Raw genomic sequence first — 20,343 nt, forward strand, 5'->3', positions numbered from 1 at the left:
ATGAAAAATATTTCTGCTACAGGCACAGGTAGACCTGGTCGGAATTCACATTCGCTTTATTTACCTCCACTGCTGTCCTGTCCTCTTCCTCTGTCCATTTCTCTCACTCTCCATCTTGCCCTGCCTGCTTTCTCTGACTTTCTCTTCTTTTTCTGTCTTTCTTTCTTTCCCTCTCATGATAACAGATTATTTTTAAGGGTGAGAAGTGCAATAGGCATGCACACTAAAGCGTGCATATGTGTGTGAACATGTGAGTGTCAGTGATCCATGTGAATTGTAACTGTGTGAGTATGTGTGTGTGTGTGTGTGTGTGTGTCTGTGTGTGTGTGCATCAGCCTGTGAGGGTGGGAATGTGTGTGTATGGGTGAGTGTTATGGTGTGTGTGAATGAATGTGTGTATGTGAGAGTGCATATGTAAGTGTCAGTGTTTTAGAGTGTGTGTGTCAGTGTTTAAGGGTGTGTGTGTGTGTGTGTGTGTGTTAGTGAGCGTTTAAGGGTGTGAGTGTGTCAGGTGTGTGTGTGTCAGGTGTGACAGCCCTCCACTCAGCTGGTGTAATTCCTGCTCATTAAAGACTCCAGACAATGATGAAGCACCTCAGTGCCCCGCCTGCCTTTCTGTTAACCCCGTCTCTTATCGCTCCTTTCCTTCTTTCTCTGCTCTCTCTCTTCCTTTTTGTGCCTTTGTATGACACTCAAGGTGACTCGACATGCCCCGGTCCCCTTCACCAGCATTCTTCGGTCGGAACCTTCTCAGACAAAAGGAAAGAATCAGTCAAGACATTCCGGAATGTTGTGGACAGAGTTCAATAAATGTCAATGATATCAAGGACTCACCTCATCCTAGACAACAAAAGCACAACAGCCTGAGCGCTGGAAGTGCCCCCCCTTCTGGAGTCTGGAGAGCTGTTTATATAACATTTCCACCTCATTGATACGTTGTGGTCTCTTGTCTCTCCTCCCTCCTCTCTGAGCCCCTCTTCAGATGTCTAGATGAAGGCAACAGTCACCTGCCTTGGCACACACCAAGGGCCTTAGAAGGAGAGGGCTGTGCGCGGATGCATGTATATGTGCTTGCGTATTTGCACGTGAGTCTGTGTGCGTCTCGAGGAGCTCGTGTGTGCGTGTGTGTGTATAGGTTTTGCCACCTGAGAGCAGGAAGGCATAGCGGTGGAGATGAGAGAAAATGAAGAGACAAAAGATCCTCCCCGGTGTAATTATCATTTCATTTCATGGCCAAGAATTCTGGGCATGTGCAGTGCATACATCATGAGTCTCCCATTAGACTCATCAAACATCACACACACACCAGCTCAGCCGTCAGCCCAGGAGCTGTCAACATCTGCATGCTGCACTGACTGGCACCCTGTCATCCCTGCCTGTTGTGTTTGTGTATGTGTTGACACCAACCTGGGTGTGTTGGTCGGTAAGATACTGATGAGGATACATCAGTACAGTCGTGTCTACACACTTCATTAGCAGCCATCGCTAATGTGCCACTCCTGCCACTATGTGTGGCTGTGTGTGTGTGTTCTGTGTGTATATGTGTGTGCATACGTGCGTGTCTGTGCAAGTGTATATGCTGTTGTTTGATGTTTGTGAGTGTCTGTCTGTCTGTACATTAAAGTGATCATTGAAATGCATGTGCGTGTGCGACAGAATGTGTGTCCACATGAGTGGATGTGTGGGTTAGGGTTAGGGTTAGTAGAAAAGGTACGCATGCATTGGCAGAGTTAGGATTAGGGTTAGAGTTAGAGTTTCTCGGCAGTGAGAGCTGTTCCCTCCCAGGAGACGGTTGTGAATGTGGACCAAGGCCCCCTGGACCACAGCTCTCAACCAGGGGAGGGAAGTGGAGTCCGTGGGGTCCTACAAGTATCCAGGACAGGAAAGCAGACTCAATTCTCAGGACTAACCTCGGCACCCTGGAGGAAGTGACAGAAACAAGGATGCTCTCCAAAGTGGCTGGCCAGTGTAGCGGGGCTACAACAGTATGGACACCTGCTCTCACCCTCTCCTCAACATGGTTGGAGTGAAGCGGAGCACCTTTGGCTTGAGACGGACAATCACACCCCGGTGTCACAAGGAGTGCTGTCAGAAGGTCCTTCTTGGCAGCAGCCATTAGGCTCTGTAGTGCCTCACTGTGAACCAGAACACTGGCGGTGGTGTTGGGGCACCAGTCAAGTCACCTCCAGTCTGGGCATGTGACTCCCTGTGTTTAATAATCCAGCACAGTGCGTCTCACTGTTTCTCGCAGTGCAGTTTTTAATTGGCATAAGTGACATGTCACTTTAATTATGAAGGGAGACAAATGCTAAATGTCATAGGTGTTTTAAAACTACAAGTGTGACTGTTTAATTAAGTACTTGTCCAAATAGGCTTAATTTGACTAATTGAATGAGTGATGGGTTGATTGATTGATTGATTGATTGATTGAGTGATTGATTCTAGATTGAAAGGCTTCAAGCAATACATCTCGTATGCTGAGATATTTTGCAACAGAAAGCAAAAGGTATGTCAATTAGCTATTGTACCCCTCACCCCCTCTTCCATATACACACTCACACACACGCACACACATGCTCGCGCACACACAGGCAGACATCCACCATTGTGTTGTGTGTTCGAGCGATTAATGGGGCGGCAAATTAGATTGTTACTGATGTGCTGTAGCGAGGTGAGCTGGGGTGCAGCAGAACAGAGGCCAGGTCAGATGAAGAGAGAGGTAAGGGATGAGGAGGAGAGGAAACTGCAGGTAGAGATTGGCATGTTCATAAAGTTCCAGACAGGGGACACATGGAGATATGACCCACACATGCTGTGTAAGCAGAACTAAAACATCTTGTTCAATGACTTGGTACAGAAATATGTTTTTTTATTCTACGGTAAAAAAGAGAGCTATAAAATCAGTAATAAAAGCAAGACATTAAATGTCACGATTGCTACACAGGTTGACAAGTTATTTGCCAACTACCCTTACCAAGTTTTACAACAACTCCCCTATATTCCCAGACTCCATGGTATCTCATCTCATGTCATAGTTTAATTTATGCAAACACATATTCCCCCCACCAAGCCACACTGAAATGCTTGGTATTACCCGAGTCCCTATCACCTGTGGGTTAGTTGATCTGGTAGAAATGGCAATGGAGCAGAGAAGGTGTGTGTGTGCATGTGTGCGTGTGTGTGTGCGTGAGGGTGTGTGTGTGTGTGTGTGAGGGGAAGCCTGGTTCAGTTGTCCCTCTGGAGACCAACGGACTGCAGGTGAAGTCAGCACCGAGAGGCGACACCATCCATTTATATCATTTAAGACTGGGGACACACCATTAGGACCAGCCACAGGGGAGAACACACACACATACACACAATGGACTGGTAAAGGACTGTGGAGGACAGCATAGCAGCATAGTTTTTCTGAGAGACTGTGGGGAACTATTTCATTCATCTGTATTCCCAGAAGTGAGCATTAAGAGAGCACCAGCATGAACTCTAAGCATGTGTTTGTCTGTGTGTGTTTGTGTGTGTTTGTGTGGGTGTTTGTCTGTGTGTGTTTGTGTGCATGTTTCTGTTTGCTAATTGACATTGCAGCTATTTCACATAATTGCTCACTTTACTTTGTGTAGAGTATTGTATGTAGTGCACATATGTACTGTGGCTGAACCCTCTACAAACCAGCAATATTATGAAAATCCATTGATTCTTTCATTGCATTTATGCAGAAGGACAGATGCAGTTTGAAGTAACTACAGTCATTTGAACATGTGTTCCTGAAAATTGGACAAAGTCATTCTTTTATCTTGTCTGTATGTGTGTAGGTGTGTTTGTGTGTTTACATGTGTGTATGTATGTGTGTGTCTATGATTGGTTCCAGTGCAGTCTCTGATGCTTCTGGTTGCTGAATTTCTCTCATGTCTCAGTAATCCACGGAACCACACACAACACATGCCTTCAATCTGACACATAATCTCCACTGTTACCACGGGAACAACTAGCCACACTCACACACCAAATCTCTCATGATTCCACCAGGCATGGACAATCTGTTCCACTGTCGGCACAGACCCAATACTTTGCCACATACACACAAACACATGCATGCACGCACACGCACACACACACACACTTCTAGAATCTGTATTAAAACAAACTGAGTTAGTTTGGATGCTGGCAGTCCCCCTCAATTTCTACAAGGTTGGAAAAAGATTTCACTCTTTTAACTTGTATTTGGAGGGGATTATATTTACATGTTGTATGTATGTCAGTTCTCTCATAGGAAAACGAATCAGCCGTCGATGCATAATTCATTTAATATTAGAATGACTGGAACCCTATTTCATCTGTATTAGCATGCTTCTGGCATATTAAGTTCTCTCCAGTGTCACGTTGAGTCGTCCACCTGTCCGAGCATTTCTTACCTCACATCCTCCTCTGGCCACATCAAATTACATCCCATCAAGGAGCTGGATGGAAAATCAATACGTATTATCAATCACAGTGGATGTGTTTATAGTAGGCTTAATCAGAACAAATCATATTTTACGTCTGTTGTTAGGAATAAATGTCATTGTAGGATAGATTTTTCCAAAGACTTCATTTGTAGTAGTGGTATTTGGATGGATGGGACAGGAAGACAAACTGCAGGCAGCTGCCTCTAAGTTTGGCAGCCATTTTAAAATGAAGTAGTACTGTTGGTATCATTGCAATAACACAACTTGAACACACCCTTCCTGCCTATCAGAAACACATCCAGTTACCAACCACAACCACCCAGCTTCTCTCCTCCCCTCCCCATGACCCACCTAATAATGATGGGGCTGATAGCAGCCAATATAATCCTATCTTCATGCGTCTGGGACAAAAGCAGGGTAAATCTCTATAAATGGCCACATGAAACAGGCAATAACAGGCTCCAGTTAAGAGGACTGAGAATCTAAGCAGCAGGATTTTACTGCTTTAGGCTCTGATGGAGAGGAGAGGCAAGGAGAGGAGGGGAAGGGAGAGGAGGGGAAGGGAAAGGAGGGGAAATAAGCGGGGAGAGAGGAGAAACAAAGAGAGCAGAGGTTAGGAGAGGAGAACAGAGGAGAGGTGGGGAAAGGACTGCTACATTTTCCCAATAGAAGACATTGATTCTATTCTACTGAGGCTTCTGTATGTATAGCCTGACAGACAGTGTCTCCATGACAGACATTGTTGTCTTAGGGAAACACACGACACGAATCACATGACTTTTTAGGATATATATATATAAATCAAAAGGAAGCATATATGCACACAGCATTTGTTGTAAAATGATTCCCAATTCCTCTCTCTTGACATTCATTTTGTGACTCTCCTATTCATTTTGACAAGACGCACATAAACACACACTGAAAAACACAAAGCTCTCAGACCGACAAGCAGTCAGTCGTTACTATGGCAACGAGACGCAGCAGCTGCTTTTTATGTCAACACACACAAATGCACAGACACACACACACAAAGACACACAGACTCACAGCGCTACAGACCACAGACTCAAGGGTCCAAACAAAGGGGGGTCAGATGGATGAGCGGTTAGGGAGTTGGGCTATGAATCAGAAGGTTGTTGGTTTGATTCCCGGGCATGCCAAATTATGTTGTATCCTTGGGCAAGGCACTTCAACCTATTTGCCACGGGGAGAATGTCCCTGTACTTACCATAAGTCGCTCTGGATAAGAGCGTCTGCTACATGACTAAGTGTAAATGTAAACAGTCGTCACAGCAGCTGTTTCCCAGGACACAGCCAAAACGAAGGTGGCCATCTTTCCATCTGCATCAAACTGCCAGTCAACTCATCCATCCATTATTACTACCTCCCTGCCTCCCCCATCCATTCCCTTCCTCCCTCCTTCCCTCTCACCCTCCTTCCTCCAGTCCATCTCTGCAGCAAGTCCAGACCATGAAATCACAGGATATCCTGTCACTCTGATTCTCCACAGGCAGGACGTGATCAGAAGTGACAGGAGACAAATATGCAGAGGTCTGAGCTAACAGGCCGGGGCTGCTGACTGAAGGAACACCCAGACAGGGAGAGTAGATGTGAGCTCCAGCACACATTGTGGGAAACAGATACTTCCAACTCAGATGCAGTATACCTCTGTCCTCTATCCCTCCATACTCTATCCCTCCATCCTATATCCCTCTATCCTCTATCCCTCCATCCTCTATCCCTCTATCCTCTATCCTCTATCCTCTATCCATCTATCATCTATCCCTCCATCCTATATCCCTCTATTCTCTATCCTCTACCCTCTATCCCTCTATCCCTCTAACCTCTATCCCTCTACCCTCTATCCCTCCATCTTAAAGGGTGCCTGCCCCTTTAAGAGGAAGGACTGCGCGAGCGTTCAACTAGATTAGTGACGATTATTTTACTAGAGCCGGCAATAAGACAGAAAGAGTTCGACAGGATTTTAGAGCTGTTAAGTTTAAGTTAGTTAGTAGAATACGTCGAATTGTGTGCATCCACCTTAATGTAAGTTGACTTTGTGTTGTCCGTTTATCAAAGCGCGTTAGCCTAAGTAAAGTAAATTGTATCCTCTATCCCTCTATCCTCTATCCCTCTATCCTCTATCCCTCCATCCTCTATCCCTCTAACCTCTATCCCTCTATCCTCTATCCCTCTATCCCTCTATCCTATATCACTCTATCCTTTATCCCTCCATCCTATATCCCTCCATCCTCTATCCCTCTAACCTCTATCTCTCTATTCTCTATCCCTCTATCCTCTATCCCTCTATCCTCTAACTCTCGATTCTATATCCCTCTATCCTCTACCTCTATCCTTCTATCCTCTATCCCTCCATTCTATATCCCTCTATCCTCTATCCTTTTATCCTCTATCCCTCCATCCTCTATCCCTCCATTCTCTATCCCTCTATCCTCTATCCTCTATCCCTCTATCCTCTACCCTCGATTCTATATCCCTCTATCCTCTATTCTCTATCCTTCTATCCTCTATCCCTCCATCCTATATCCCTCTATCCTCTATCCCTCCATTCTCTATCCCTCTATCCTCTATCCTTCTATCCTCTATCCCTCCATCCTAAATCTCTCTATTCTCTATCCTCTATCCCTCCATTCTATATCCCTCTATCCTCTATCCCTCCTGTTCTTCAACCCTCAACTTCTTAACCATCCGTCTTTCCATTGCTCCATTGCTTTTTTCCTCCATTTCGATCTCTCTTGTCCTCCTTTAGATTTCTGCCACTTACATGCATACACACATGCAGTAACTGCCCCCACACCCATGGCTACATACAAGTACATACAAGTGGCAGCAGTGACAACCGTGTGTGTGGGTGTGTGTGTGCACAAGTGTGTGCACGTGTGTCGCCCCGTTGCCTGACGGATGGAAGCTGACAGGGCTGGCGTGCTCAGGTTTGCATTTTCGTTTCTGTCTGACAAAAAATGTGAAGACTACCCCCCACCCCCACCTATGCATGCACACACATATACACACACACACACACACAATCGTTTTTTCTCCTCTCTCCCCTCACCAGCCAGATAAGTTTAGTCACCACAGAGGGTGGCATGTCTTCTCTGGGGGTGTGCAGGCTGGCAGGCAGGCAGGCAGGCAGACTGTCTGGCTGACTGACTGCTCCACTCTTACCAGGGTGGTCACTGGTCAGACTGTGCCTGCTGAGAGACTGCATATTGAAACAACCAGGCAGTCCAAATACAATAACTAGCAGATAAGTATTAGGTAAAGCCATGGCCTAATCACACTGTTTCTTTAACAATCACGTCATTGAAAAGCAATCTGAAGCTCTGGTTCTCAAAATGTTCTGGAGCAGGGTTTACATCACAACAACAAGGCGGAGAAAGAAGATTGAAGGAGAAAGGTACAGAGAAGGAGAGAAGGTGAAGGGGGGAAAGAGAAAGGGACAGAAAGAGAGAACAAGCGAGAGCGAGAGAGAAAGAGAGTGGGAGGGAGGGAGGGTAATGGAAAAGGTATATCCACATCCTTTGACATATCATTACTAAAATGTTCATTCTCCAGGGGAATGAATGTCTCTATCCAATATGCGTATTAGCCCTTTGTTTACACTCTCCATCTCTCTCTCTTCTCTTTCTCTTACCCCTCTCCTTTCTCCGTTTCTCTTCCTCTCTCTTTCTCTCTTACTCCCTGTGTCATCTATTTCTCTCTTACTCCCTGTTTCATCTCTTTCTCTACCTCTCCCTTTGCTTTCTCTTTTTCTCTCACATTAAGATGATAACCATTTATCCCTCAGATTGTTTACACACTCCCCTCAGGTTAAGTGAAGGACTGAGGTTGTGTCTTGAAAGAAGATTGGATCAACTCAACTACCTGTGTGTATCCCAGTGTCTGACACAATTCTCTGAACCAGTAAGTCAAAGGTGGTTTGGAACATATTCTCATCATGAGGTATTTTAGGGAAGAAGATAGATGTTACTGCTTAAGTACAGTGCGACTCTGCTAGCTGTAGCAGCAGAACAATCTGAGCATGTCAAATCCCCCTATAAAACTTGTACTTTTAAAACCATATTTATTTTAGCAAGCTCAGTGTCAAAGCAACCACTGCTTACAGCCTTGTAAAAGCCATGCTAGCGGTAGCTCATGTTAGTCATAAAGTACAGTAGTAAACATTTGTGTAGGCTAACACGGTAACAAAAGCTACAATCACCATCACATATGTATGCCTGTATATTCACATGACCTGCTCTGCCCAGTTGAGATTTTATAGGGCACAGAAGCACATTTCTGGCCTTGAAGATTCACATTTGATTTGGTTTTATTCCCCTATGCTCTCCTGCCCTTCCCTTTTTCTGTCTTTTTCTTCCTTTCTTCCTTTCCTCCTCCTCGTATCCACCACACATACACCTCCCAGCCCGTGTATTTGTCTAGCACCGTTCAAACTCCATTTTCAATTACTCTGGTGGAAGGGGCCTCTTTTTTAATTAGTTTCTGGGGGACAACAAGCGTCAGAACGTGAGTCTTGTTCCTGATTTATGAAGCATTTAAGGGCTGAAAAAAAATGAGTGTCCCAAGCTAAATAAAACAAGGCTGCTCAGAAAGGCACAGTGTCAGGCACGGAGCTGGCCTCGTGATTAACTTTCATTTCCTATGCCTTATTATTCCTTCCCAAATGAAATTTCAGACACACAGATAAATCTTCTAGTCCCTCTGTCCTGGAACTGCTCGCTGGCTCACTGTTATCGCTATGAATTTGCAGCGAACCATCCACACAGGTCAGGTTGTGTGTGTACAAGTTTGTGTGTATGAGTTAGTGTGTGTGTGTGTGTGTGTATGTGTGTGAGAAAGCAAGATAAGTAGGAAATAAGGTTGTCAGTCTGCATGGTTTACTATACTATAACCACTAAGGTAGGCTAAATGGTTGACATAGAGAGATCAATAGAATCGAATGAATCAGACAAAATGTAATCTAGTTTCTCCTCCGATTTCCAGACGGACACATGGAGCAGGAAATATTGATGATCTCCAGTTATATTGATGGCCTCCAGTTATATTGATGGCCTCCATACAAGCCCAGTTCTAGACTGTCCTTCGACAAATGATCATTCCAGAGTTACAGTAGATGGGAGAACTTCCCTTCAGAGTGGAAACACAGGGAACACTCAAATGAACACCAATCAATAACATGATCACAGATCCTTAATCGGGTGTAATTACAGCTGTATTACAGATGTGTAATGTGACATACAGTTATCCTGTTCTCAACAACAGCTGAAAGAAAATTAGGGATGCAGGCTTACAGATTCTCACATGTTGTAACCCTGGCCTGTGCCTGTAGCGTTTCTGTAGCTGTAATTTTACAATTTCAGCTAGCTAGCTATCTCCCAGAAGCTAATGAGTTACTGCACGGATGTTCTAGTACTGGAGGTAAACGCATGCAGGTTTTCGAGGTCAGGACATTAGTGACATTTGTGACTAAGGCTAGCTAGTTAGCTGCAGTCTGGGTGTGCCAAAGGCAAGCACACCCAATAATGAATCAGCGAGAATGAGAAGTTCATCCTGCTATGATTAATGTTATTAAATGTAAATAACATTAAATGATCTTAAACTGTTTATTTGTCTGCCATTGCTGTCTGGGATTGTGCCTGATACTGTTCAATGTAGAGGCCAGTCCTAGCTAGACAAGTAAAGCTTGAACATAAAGCATTCCTAAGGCAATATGAACTTCCTCTTGCAAGTTACCCATTCACAGAGGCCACAGCAGCAGTACTGTGGAGGACAAAGTGGACCATCATAACATGCTGGCTAGATGATGGTAACAGTTTGACAGCTCTGCCGGCATTCCACCCCATATTAGGACGAGGTTGGATGGAGACAGGGTTCATGTGACCTGTCCACCTCCGGTTGGCTTCCTGGCCAGCTTAGACAACAGCAATTATCATGAAACTGAGGAGAGGAAAAGAGAGAGAGCGAGAGAGAGGGGGTATTATTTCCTTCCTCTCCTCTTCTTTCACAGTGGTTTAGTGTTATTTAACTACAAACACACAAACTCAAAGGAACAGACTTTCACCTTGTATTGGAGTGTGTGTATGTCTGTGTGTGTGTGTGTGTGTGTGGGTGTGACAGCTACACCATTGTTGTCAGGTCTGGATTAAACAGCTCGATAGATATTGAGAGCCTTGAGGCCTTGGCAGGCTGGCAGTGCTGTTGGTCACAGAAGCCTGCAATGCCCACAGTGGAGCAGAGACAGGGCCTTCTAGCCATGGATCACATTCTCACACCATTAGCCTTTACTCTGCCTTTCTGTTTTCTAATCTCCAGCTCTCTGGTCCTGGTAGTGGCCCAGTCAATAGTTAATTAAGGGCCGACAGGAAAGAGGGCTTCAAGCCCTATAAAGGCCTACTGATTTACCTTAGCAAGCTCTCCTTTCTTTTCCCCTCCCCTCCTCCCCTCTCCACAGTGCCACACATACAGTACAGTACTGTATCTTATTGGTGCCTGTTTTTACCTTTTTGACGTTTATTAATCAGCCAACCTCTACACTAACAGAATAGGTGGTTTCACTGAGTAAAGATTCAAATTTTCTAATAAATACAAACCTCCATGTGTACAGTGGGTGTGTGAACAGCCTGTCTCTAAGTATATAGTCCTTTTAGAATTAAAGTAGGCGAGAACAGGAACAGAACTCATGGGAAATCACAGCAATTAGACCCCTGGCACATCCTTTGATATTTACTTTTGAAAGTCTTCTCCTACTTTGTTTGAACAAGGAACACATTGCACCACACACTGCTCAACATACTGCTTCATACAACATACGCCTTCACACGCTCCTCCACGCACTGCTCCTCCCACTGCTCTCATTTACCCCTGACTGGCGGCCATCTTGGCATGCCACAGTCCTCTCAGGTCCAGCATGGCCTTTGTTACAGTGGCTGCACAGCCAGCTCCAGAACATCAGGGAACAACAAGCTAACTAATGATCTCCTTTGCATTTCACATAATTAGGTGTGTTTATAGAGCTCTTGGCACTAATTAAGAACCTGAGTAGCACAGGACTGTGAGTTACAGTAGGTTTCTTAGGTGTGCTGTTGTTGTGGTTTGGAGAAAGCTAGAGAGTCAGGGAAAGACAAGACACCTTGATAGTCTTTCTCAAGACAACATGGGGGGAGAAGAGGGAGACAAAGACAGAAAGAGAGCGGGAGGGAAGAGTGAGTGAAAGTCTGGAGGGTGGTGGGACAGGGAGGGTGTGGGACAGGGAGGGTGTGGGACAGGGAGGGGGTGGGACAGGGAGGGTGTGGGACAGGGAGGATATGGGACAGGGAGGGGGTGGGACAGGGAGGGTGTGGGACAGGGAGGGTGTGGGAGAGGGAGGGCGTGGGACAGGGAGGATATGGGACAGGGAGGGTGTGGGACAGGGAGGGGGTGGGACAGGGGGGATATGGGACAGGGAGGGTGTGGGACAGGGAGGGTGTGGGACAGGGAGGGGGTGGGACAGGGAGGGTGTGGGACAGGGAGGGGGTGGGACAGGGAGGGGGTCGGACAGGGAGGGGGTGGGACAGGGAGGGTGTGGGACAGGGAGGGGGTGGGACAGGGAGGGGGTGGGACAGGGAGGGTGTGGGACAGGGAGGGGGTGGGACAGGGAGGGTGTGGGACAGGGAGGGAGTGGGACAGGGAGGGTGTGGGACAGGGAGGGTGTGGGACAGGGAGGGGGTGGGACAGGGAGGGGGTGGGACAGGGAGGGTGTGGGACAGGGAGGGGGTGGGACAGGGAGGGGGTCGGACAGGGAGGGGGTGGGACAGGGAGGGTGTGGGACAGGGAGGGGGTGGGACAGGGAGGGGGTGGGACAGGGAGGGTGTGGGACAGGGAGGGAGTGGGACAGGGAGGGTGTGGGACAGGGAGGGGGTGGGACAGGGAGGGGGTGGGGGTGGGACAGGGAGGGGGTCGGACAGGGAGGGGGTGGCGTGGCACGGGACCCTTCAGGTGTGTCAGCTCAACGTGGTTAAGAATACTCAAGGGCCTTTTCTTGGTTGTTGTCTCCCTTAATGAGCTTCTTCTGTCTCTCTGTATGTGACGCACCACGTGATGGCCGCAACACACATCCACATATTCTGTCAGTCTATTCAGCTGTTCACCACCACATATACGTTTAATTATAAACAGCTGGCAGCTGAACAGGACTAATTAACAACAGAGGAGGACAGCAGGTCAGAGGCACTTCTCCTCCTCTCTCTTCCTCCTCTCCATCCATCCCTCGCTCTCTGCCTCCGAGGTGCCCAGGCCGGGCCTGGCCCTGGCCGTTGGGCAGGCACGTAAACTCATACAGCTGCTGTAAACAGCATGATGCATGTCAGAACACCACTAACTGAGCTGATGTGACACACAGCCTGCACACTTTAATGAGGAACAGAGGGATGGCCCACGGACCGATGGAGGGACGGATGGAGGGACGCGTGAGTGACGGGAAGGACGGAGGGAGAGAGGGAGGGAGGGAGGGATGGTTGGAGGAAAAGTGCACGTAAAAAGAGGGATGGGTGGAGGGATGGAGGGATGGTGGGATGGATGAAGGACAATGTTTATGGTAAAGATTGAGTTGAGAGAAAGAGGGAAAGTAGAAAAGAATGTGAGAGGGTCATGTGAAAGAGAAGTTCCTTTTCTTCCCTTTATGGGTGTTGCACCCCGGGTCGTTGTTTTCTCCTCGCCCCACTCTGCTGCTTTGTGGGTCCAGCCTGTTTGTGATGTCTTACATTCAGGAAATGATGACACTAAAGAAGGATGAAACAGATAAACAAAATGGTGGACCTAGGGCCTTGTTCCATTTAGTTCCCGCCTCACTGGGACTCTGTGATTGACAGCTAAGGTGACTCGACTGTCTGCATGGCTGACTGTCGCTCTTTCTCTCTCTCTTTCTCTCTCTGTCTCTCAGAAGCGTGTTTAGCTGTCGCACAGGGACCACTAACACGTCAACGCCTCTGGATGAAATGAACTAAAAAGAGACGATAGGGAAGAAATTGTTAAGGACAGAGACAAGAGAAGGTGAAACAAAGAGATATTCCTCTCCTCTAAACTTTCCCTTGTTCTTGGCACGTAACGGGTAGGGGGCTTCAGATGGTATGTGCTAAACTTGCCTACGAAGCAAATGACAATTTTCTTCACAGTCGTTTTTGTGACTTACTAAAGCATGTGTGCAATGTGAGTATTTAGTCAACAGCAACAATTAGACATCCTAATAATCTCCTGGTGAGGGAGATGCTGGAGAAGGCCCCAAAAGGAGAGCGGAGGGACAGGAATGGGAGGAGAACAGGATAAACAAGCAGGGCCTGGCTGAGCGAGCAAGCTAATTAACTTGAAAAACTATAAAAATGTAAATTGCAATTTGCTACCATGGGCATCTAATCAGATGCAGTGGGATGTTAAGGAGCAAATTGAATTTGCTGAAGGAGAGGAAAAATAGGTTTCCCTTGCTTCCTAGGTATTGATCACCTGTAGTCCTCATGGTTTATTGTTCAAAAAGTTCGAGGAATGGAGAAAGAGATGGGGAGTTGGAGGAGTAATAAGTGGATAAGATGCAAAATCTGATACAGTATGTTGAGATGAAAAATACAGAAGTTGAAATCCCTCAGAGAAACCAGAGAGGAAAACAAAGATATCATTGTTTAAAATGACGACGTACAACCACTTTAAATGTGCATGAGGTGTTCACATTTTCCAGAAAGATCATTGAATTGTGTTACTTGATAAGCTACCCCTCTTCTTCCAGGTTTATGAAGCATCGGTTTTCCAGAGGCCCTGTGGTTAATTGTATTTGCTTAATTGCTGTACTGTATGCACTCTTGTAATTATTGTGCATGCAAAATTGTTGTGGTTTATCTCGTTATATCATGTCCTCGGGGTGTTTGTGTGTGTGCGGCTGTCTGTGTGTGTGTGTGTGTGTGTGTTTGTGTGTCTACAGTCACAGTGAGTCCATGGATCAGGGCCAAAGAGTTGGACCACTTCTAGACCCAAAAGAATAGGAAGAAATGGTGCCAGCAGGTGGTGTGTGTGTGTGTGTGTTTGTGTTTGGAGGGGGGGCACATTTTCTTTTTATTTATCCCTTTTTATTTTACGAGTGCACAGCTCTGAATATTTAAGCTGTCATTATCACAGATGGGGACAGGAAGGCTGAGGATTGTGAACCTTTTATTGAACTAATAAACAGTAATCACCACCTTCCCCTAACACACACACACACACAGATAAAGAGAAATATGGAGAGAGGGAAAGAAGCAGAAACAAAGAAAAAAGATCCTTTGTCTCTCCCATATGTAATGTTAAATTCATACAGTTGATGAGCGTGATTCTGGTGTGGTAGTGTGGGGGCGTTAGTGAGGTGGATGTGACTTAGCCTAAATCCTTGTCTGTGTCACGTCTGTACATGTCCGCCGCTCCTCCAGAGGGCGATGTAGATCCTAGGACACACCCTTCACCTTTCACCTGTCAATGACTTCCTATTTAAGGACAGGAAGGCCCTCCTCATTCACTTCGTCATGGTTTTTCGCGAACACGAGTGAACCGAGGTTGGTGAGATCACTGTTTCATTGTGGATTACTGTTTCTTTTTGTAAGCTTTTTGGAATATACCTTTTTGTTGTGAATATATGGACTATACTGACTGCTCCACTCTGTGAAATTAACAATAGCCGGAAACGAACTTTCCTTTGTTTTTCTGGTTTCCTGTTTGTATTACCTTTTGTTGGATACATTGCCCGCTCTGTTCCGAGGAGAACTCGGCCTCAATAAACTTGTATGAACCCTACGCCTGCATTCTGTGCTTGTGCTTCAGACCTAGCCTGATAGTCTGCTGGGGCGATGGTGCCCCTCCTCTACACCACCCTCTGTGGCTTAGAGAGCGGGGGAGGCATGTTTTAGGGGACTCCCCCAGGGCTGCTGGGGAGGCCAGGAGTAGGCCAGGAGGAGGCCAGGGGGAGGCCAGGGGGAGGCCAGGAGGAGGCCAGGGGGAGGCCAGGAGGAGAACAGGGGGAGGCCAGGAGGAGGCCAGGAGGAGGCCAGGGGGAGGCCAGGGGGAGACCTCTGTCACTTCAGGGCCCTGGGCATCAGCTCAGCCCGCTACCATGAAAGAGAATCCGAAGAGACAAATTTACAAGCATCTATTAATCCTTTTCCTTTTCTTCCCTCCCTGAGACCTTCCCCTCATCGATGGTTGCAGTTTGTTATCTTTGATGCCCTGTAAAAGTTTTTATCCAGGCCAGAGAGAGAAATTACCCTGTCTGTCTGTGGCATGACTTACGGCTGGTTGTAAACCAACTGGAGATGGACCAAACAGCATCAGGATGTTAGCTCCAATAACACATTAACAAGGACTGGTGGGTTGCTGGGACGCAGGCACAGTCTGGGTGTGTGTGTCTGTGTATGTGTGTGTGTGTGTGTGTATATGTGTATATGTCTGTGTAAAGGTGTGTGTATATGGGAGCGGAGCGGGGGAGGGGAAAAAAGAGACAACGAACAGAACCACAGAACAGCACACAACAGGGGACGTAAGATGTACCCTTGTGTGTGTGTGTGTGTGTGAGTGAGTACATGTGGATGGGTGTTGTAGCCCCCACTCAATGCTCAGTGCAGATTTGGCAGCCTAGGTTTCTAAGATGTCAGAACTACAAAGAAAAGTCCCAGATTACAGCTGTGACCCGCTTAGTTTACAGGTGGTCGATAATAGAGTCTCGCAGAAGATGTAGAATATTATTCAACACAGTAAAACTTTATAGCCAAGTATAATGGCTACAACTGAAATGTGTCTTCTGCTTTCTGGTGTCTTCACTGTGACGACACACAGCTGGTCTGAACACAGAAGTGTGACTTCAACTCACAAACATCTCTGGTTCAGGATATACGACACGGCTCCCCCACTATTGTGTGGGATCTTGGTCCAGCTCACTACTAACAAGTGCATTAGAAGAATCAACTGATATGAATAGAGTGGTATTCTATCAAATAACACTCCAGTCTAGCATATCAATCATGTCACTTCTACATATTCAAAAAGGTGCAGGCGAGTTCAGATGGGGGATGATGGGAGATGCCCAGCAGCACAGCTAAGCGCAGCAAGCATGATACACGCTCAGTAATGAAACAGGATTACATTAGTGTATGACAGGCCAGTCAACACTGTATTGATCATGTGTCTCTTCAACACAGGCCATGGCTTATTCATCCCACTCATCTCATCCCATAAACCTTTCTGGGGCTTTGTTTCCCACAAGTAATAAACGGGCCATCGTCACCTGTGCTCAACCGATCAATAACACCCAATCAATCAGAGGACGAAGCTATGGCTGGGGAGGAGGATGGTTGAGGGGACCCTTAATGAACACCTTTCAGAGGGGTGTATTACCAGTGTTGATCTTATCCAGGGGAAATAATACTTGGTTTCTCTCCCCTGGCCACACAGAGAGTTTTGAGGCCTGGAGCCGTTTCTCTCCTTCGACTATGTTACACTTTCGCGTTTTCATTGCCTAAGTGCCAAAGAATTTATCACTACAAACAACCTATTAATAAGAAATCAATTTGAGACTCCCAGAAGTGTTTTGCGCAAACGCTAATGCATTTTTAAAAACCTCAGTGAAACAAATTGGAATTCTGAAGAAACAAAGCTGGAGATGGAGAAGTGTGTGTGCGTGTCTGTGGGGGGCGTGCGAGTGTGTGTGCGAGTGTGCGTGTGTGCGTGCGAGTGTGCGTTTGATTATTTGGCATTGTAAATGCTAGTGAAAGGAAGCTGACATCAGAACACTCTCTACATCACCCCTCCTTCTAACAACCACGCCTCTGGACAAAAGAACCAATCACAGCAGAAGGAAACCTCAGCCCCGGATGCAGTAACCCATTAAACTGCATATTTATTGCTCCCCACATATCATTTTAATCTACTTTTATGGGAGGCATTTATAACAGTTAAATGTGTATTGATGTCTCCTGAGTTTGTGTTTCTTGCTGCCTGCCTCATTTCCCTTTATGCGACCTCCAGGTGCCTTTGGCTATGCTGGCTGTTCTGTGGGCCTGGAACCCCTCCACCCTCCCCCTCCCTCCCCCTCCCCGTCCCCGCTAAGCATACTGATAAACACTCCTACTACAGCATTTCTTGTCGAAAAAAGGTTGACGTTACAAATTGAGTTTAATACAGAATTAACCTAGTGTAAAAAAAATGTTTGAGGTTCTCTTACATTGAAGATTTGAACACAGCAGACTTCGGGCCACGGAACCCTGCTGCTATTGGGAGACTTGAGGAATAGGATTGGGATGTTTCTGGCATTAGGCTCCAGTGAAGACAGAAGATGCTGTTTGTTTGATAGAGAGACAGAATTATCTGTAGCTGCAGTTCCTCACAGAGACATCATCTCCCAAATGAACCTCCGGGGGTGATGTACCATAGCAACACAGCACCCCACCACTACTGTGACTGGAATTCAAATATGACAATGTGTGACACTATCTCTCTCTCTTTCTCTGCCATCCCTTCCCCATCTCTCACTCCCTTACTCAGTCTCATACTCTTACTCAATCTATCTTTCTATCTCTCATTCACTCACACTTTCTTTTGTCTTTTCTTACTGTTTCTCTCTCTCTCTCTTTCCCCACCCCACCCCCCTTCCCCTCTCTTTCCCTCTCCCTCCCTCTCTCTCCCTCCTCCAGATTGTGTAGCAGCCTCTGTAGGATCAGTGTTTGCTGCAGGGCTTCAGGCTCCATGCTGCTAGATACATGCAGTCATTCCTCCTCCATGTCCTCCTCTAGCTGCCCTGTCTCATGGCTCTACCCTGGATCTCTCTCTCTCTCTTCTGACACCCCTTTCTCTACCCCTACTCTCTCCCCATCCCTCTCTTTCTCTCCTTCCATCCCACTCTCTCCCTTTAGCGCTCTCATTCCTCCTCCCACTTTTTCTCTCTCCCCCACTCTCTGTCTCTCTTTGTCTCTCGGCCTTGTGAGACAGCAGGCTGGTACTGCAGGACAGTGGGATCACAGAGGGGTGTGTGATAGCAGCTCCGGCTGATTGGTCAAGCAGAGAGGATACAGGAAGACTTATAACCTCCCTGAGGTGGGACAACGGAGGGTGGGTGACATCCCTGACCCACCCTCGAACCCCCCCCCCCTCCCTCACCCAGCTACCTCGCACCACCAACCTCAGTTCAATCTCAGAATCTATCCAACACAACATTTCACTCAAGAGTTCTGCTACGCAGGTCTACTACACACACAAAAAACACATTTTCCTTCAGGAGTTTTAAGAATGCAAATGATTTGTTTTGAATGTGAAAGGTTTTCTAATGCCATACAGATTTACATCGTATGCAGTTAAACAGGAGCCTGACTTCACTTCTCCAGGGACATGTTCATCAACTCTTCATCAACAGTCTTGTTCCAGATAATAGTGATACCAAATGCCTTTTCAGCACCACTGCATAAATCCAAATTCTGCTGCCAAAGGCAATACTTCTGTTTGTCGACGGAATAAAAAGGCTGGTTTCAAAATACAGTATATTTCCGAACAACAAAACAGTTATTATGTCAGTAACCACAAAGAAAGAGGGACAAGAGATAGAGAAAAATACAGACAGACAGAGATAGAGAGAGAGAGAGAGAGAGAGAGAGAGAGAGAGAGAGAGAGAGAGAGAGAGAGAGAGAGAGAGGGGTAGGGGGTGTTGGGAGGGTAAGTGATTGGGTTGATCGGAGGATGTTTCCTCAGGGTGGAATGGTTTTCACAGACTGGATTGATAGACTTCATATTGTGAGCTAATGATGTCCCCGGGCGCAAGAGTAACACAAGGAAACCACCACACAGTGTGTCACACTACCTCTCTCTCTATTTCTCTCTCTCTCCTTTCCATCAAAAAAGCCCACAGCCTCACCTATCTGCCTTTGTTTGTCCTGTCACACTTCATGTGCTCATGGTAGAATTATTTACTATCAATGGATGTGGAACCACCTCCAACTATATATTTTTTCCATCTCAAATCATCTCTTATTTAAATTAAACTCATTAATTCTGCGGCTTTGTGCAAGCACACGTCAGAGTAGCCCCATAGATGTCTGAGAAGAGCTAGGAAGAGATAGGATTATATCAAACCTGTCGGAGAATAATGGAAAAGAGATCTTTAAACTAGTTGTCAGCGCGTCTACCAGGTTACCCACAATGGTAGAGCTCAGTCATTGTGCTGTGGGAGAATCACTATCAAGTCTCTGAATCTGCTTCTCAGCGACATCCAAGTCAGTTCTCCCGAGTGGAACAGGACCAGCAGACTCGCTGGAAGGGGGGGAACACAGTTACATTATCCCCTACACATACACAATTTGAGAAGTTCTTTAAGTTGCTGTCACTTTTTGCCTTCCTTTTGTTTGTTGTTTGTTGTCAGCGTCAGGAAGCACAGAAGCACAGTTCACAGTAGTTGTCAGATGGAGAGGCTGCATTGCTCAAACACTGTTTGACAGGGTGTGACACAAAGTAAATAAAGTATCTGATGTTTGTGTGTGTGTGTGTGTGTATGTGTGTGTATGAACCAGATGACATAACCTCCAAAATGAAACATGAAACCTTTCTTGTTCTACTAGCTCCATCCTTTTTCATTTTATTATTATTTGACTGCAGTGTTTGCACTGTTGCCTCTGAATACCACAGAGAACCAAGAATTGTAGACAACACTCTTTGATGCATTACTGTAGAAGATCCAAAATGTACTGATCAACTGCCGGACTGTCTCGCTTTTTGGAGCAGATATAAGATAGTTGGCTCCCTGAGCCTAGCCTACTAGCCTAGCCTAACCTGGTCTAGTCTAAATGAAGGCAGCATCATCCTGCTTGCCCACAGTCAGTCCTGTACCAGAGCCAAGAGGATAATGGTGTTTCTG

This window comes from Hypomesus nipponensis, chromosome 3 (assembly GCF_054491055.1).
Source record: "Hypomesus nipponensis isolate SF chromosome 3, ASM5449105v1, whole genome shotgun sequence".
Classification (NCBI taxonomy): domain Eukaryota; kingdom Metazoa; phylum Chordata; class Actinopteri; order Osmeriformes; family Osmeridae; genus Hypomesus; species Hypomesus nipponensis.